Here is a 3,754-nt window from a genome sequence, read left to right on the forward strand (position 1 = left end):
ATAGAGTTTTTTTTCCCTTTTGAGAATAGTCTTTTAATGAGTTGAAAAACATGGCACTGATTATAATTTATATGCATAAGTAGAGGATTATCAAATGTTTTCCCTAAGTATTGATTATGGATTGGTATTAGGCATTTAGTTTACTAGTGAACTTTGTTTTTGAGCTTGTTGAGAGAATAAACATCATTAGCTGTGTGCATCTTACTTCTTTAGGGCTGTTTAAGTTTGTGAAACTCTTCTTCTTAAATTCCTTGTTGATATGATTTATTGTGCTCAATCAAATTTTCTTTGGTATGCAACAAGATATCAAAGTATTGGAACATTGGGAGACCTATGGGCTTATGTCAAATTGATGAAATATTTCCTAATTAGTGATGATAACATTTCTCTCAAATCCCATTTGTCTGTACCATGTGATGAACTATAGTGTCAACATAAGAGTTGCTTCTTTTCTCACTTCCAAACAACTCTTTCATCTTCATTGCATTCTCTCTAATTGATCTTCCCTCTTCCCCTACTAATGCCAGCCTCACCGTCTCCGCCACCGACTCACTTGTGAACAATCCATCAGCCTTGTTTCTTGGTATCTCTATGCCCACTTTCTTCTCCTGCAGGAGCCTAGCATTCAGCCCTTGATCATTCGTGACAGGGAACAGGATCACCACCTTTCCGAACCTGAGGGCCTCTGTGGCCGAGTTCCATCCACAGTGCGTCAAGAATCCCCCAACTGCGGCATGCCCAAGAATCTTCACCTGTGGGCCCATTTTGAGTAGACAACTCCCCTGTCTATAACTCTGTCACAGAATCCTTCTGGAAGCTTCTCATAGCTTCTGTTCAACACCCAAAAGAAAGGGAATCCACATTGCTCCAATCCAAGGGCTAAGTCTTGAGTTTCCCTCTGTGTTAGTACAGCTTCAGTCCCAAGTGCAACATACACCAATGAGCCCTCCTTTTGCAGGTCAAGGAACTCTCTGATCCTCGTCCACTCCTCGTCTCCATCATCGCCTTCGTCTCCGGATGGTAGGACTCCCACTGGAAACACCGGCTTCTTGTAGAGGCGGTGGACGATTTGGAACCACTCAGGCTCGAACTCCACGCATGATCTGAAGATGACTATGTCGCTACCATCCCACAACGGAGACTTAGAAAATGTGCATATTAATATTTTTGTGTCCGGAGTCTTACTTGTTGCACCTTTTTAGTACTCAACATTTATAAAATTACATTTCTGGTATATAATTTCATAAATCATAACTCGAGTCACGATATTTACCTCCTACCCTTCATGCGTATAATGTACATGTCAATTTACCTTAGATTTGAAATTTCGGTGTCAACCAAGATGACTCATTACTAAAAATGAAAATATCTCTTTCTGTTTTATTCTATCTCTCTTACTTTACTCTCTCCACAATACACAAAATAAAGTTGCATAAATTCTCGTGTCACCCAAGGAGGGGGTCATCTTCCTGAGGACGGATGAAGTATTCTTGTTCTTTTAAGTTTCACATATTTATATACTTCACAAGTTTCCTTGTAGTTGAAGCGAAACTTTTCGCAACAGGGTTTAAAAAATGAATGTTTAGTGTGTTAAATAAATAAATAAATAAATAAGAGAAAGAGAAAAGTAGAGAGAATAAAGTTAGAGAGAGTAAAGTAAGAGTCAGAAAAAATTACTCCGTCCGTCCCTCTGTAGCTGAGTCGTATTCCTTTTTAGGTTGTTTCACTGTAGCTGAGTCATTTCTTTTTTGGCAAAAAGTATTTTACTCTCTTTTCATCTCTCTACCTTTTTTTTCCTTTCTGCTTTATTTTCTTTTTACTTAACTTATTTAAAATAATTTTTTTTAAATCTCGTGCCGAAAAGAAATGTCTCTACTATAAAGGGACGGAGGGAGTACTATGTATGAAAATGACTCAACTATAAAAGAACTTTTCAAAATGAAAAAATGACTCAACCATGAGGGAACGAAGGAGTGTGGATGTTTTGGAGAGTGAGTTACAGAAGAAGGTGGAGCTTGCGTTTGGTGGTGGCAGCGATGTGGCAGTAGGAGAAAGGGGGCACCGGCGCGACGAAGGGATCAATGTTGGTGAGCATTAGACGAATTAATTAAGGAGATGACAAAAAAGAAACAGTAAAACATAATAGTACTAAAATCTAAGGTAAAGATAGAAGGGAAGCTATTTCTTTCGGTAATATAATCAGCTTTTGAGCCCTCATCACTTTTTGCAATATAAATAAAAATGAAATTGAAATGCTTCTTCTCTCTTTATGAAGTTGAAATTAAAAAGCTTTTGAGCTCTCGTCACTCAAGAAACATCTTCATCAGGTATTTGTTATGAAAGGCTGCCTAAATAAACTTGATGAGAGGGGATAGGGGAAGGGTGTATATGTCAAGGTAAATTGACAGATACACCCTTTTAGACATGAAGGGTAGGAAGGTAAAAATCATAATTGAATTTGAGATTTATAAAATTTTTTAACTCAAAATGTAATTTTATAAATATTGGTACTAAAAAAGTGCAAATTGGGTACTAGTTTTGTAGTTCACTCTTTATTATATAGACTTCACAATCCACTAATACTCATTCCTCTATATTTCTCCTCATTCATTAAAAACAAGTGTCATGTACAAGTTTATCTATTTTTTTTAGGAAGAAGGAAAGTATATTATAGCATGACTATTTTGTCTTTGAACAAAAGATATGAAGAATTATGAGGTCAACTTAAAGATAAAGTACGCTTCACCTTTTTCAATGTTCCTAGTCATTTCATGGAGGTGGAAAGCCATGTTGGAGGAGGAAGAGATCCACTCGGGCACGACGGTATAGTCCTCGGCGGTGGACCGGCCGTGTTCCTCGCTCAAAACAGCGGATGGGGGCCCGAGAAACGCCATGAAGGCGGCCGTGAAGAGGCTAAAGTAGGCCCTCTTGATGGCGAGCTCCTCCGCGAGCTGAGGCAGCCAGTGAGAAGCATAGTCGTAGACGATCCGTCGGGTTTAGGCCCTGCATTCTCGAGGAAAGAACGCAGCTTCGGCTCGAGCAGATCGAGGGCTACCTTGAGAAGCTGCTGCTTGACATGAGGCACGTCCATGGAGGACTCAGCCTCGGGCGGAAGGTGGTCGACCGGAGGGAGAGGGAAGGGGATGAGGTTGATGAGATGGTGAGGCACTTCGACTGTTTTTTACTGTTTTTTGAAGGTTTCTTGGGCTAGAAATGAATGAGATTTTGTGGCCTCTTCGAGCGAAGTATTTTGATAGCTCGAAGAATGGTCTTAGATGGCCTATGGCTAGCCATGAAAACATCACTATGTGGAGAATCTTTCCTTGTTCTTCCATTGCAGAAAATTGAAGAATGCCAGAGTTTGGGATTTTCAATCTTATTCAACATGTTTTTTGTATTTAACCTTTGGGCTGTAGTGGAATATGTTATCATCCCTATAATGATGTTAATGTGTTTTTTTTGTTTGTCTTGGACTTGAGGGCCCTTGTGAGCAAGTTGCAATTGTTTTTAGCTGCAAAATTAGAAATTCAGTATTGATGACTATTGACTAATGTTATGTGTTGGAACGTGTAGTAGCATCAATTAGTGTGCTATGTATTCACCTCCCACCCCAAAGTTTTTTCAAGCTTTTTGATTATTTTATTTATACAAGTCATATGTGACGGCTGACTCTTCCATTGTAAAAATCACACTATTTTATGTCAAGGTTCTATTTGTCCTTATTCCTCTTCCTTCAAAGAAAATTGCATGTTTA

At 39.0% G+C, this 3,754-nt stretch overlaps 1 pseudogene; it reads right to left on the minus strand.

The window, feature by feature from the left end:
- Positions 1-267: 267 nt before the first annotated feature.
- LOC121741860 lies at positions 268-3,520 on the minus strand (annotated as a pseudogene).
- Positions 3,521-3,754: the final 234 nt, after the last annotated feature.

Source organism: Salvia splendens, chromosome 7 (assembly GCF_004379255.2).
Source record: "Salvia splendens isolate huo1 chromosome 7, SspV2, whole genome shotgun sequence".
In the NCBI taxonomy this organism is placed as follows: Eukaryota; Viridiplantae; Streptophyta; class Magnoliopsida; order Lamiales; family Lamiaceae; genus Salvia; species Salvia splendens.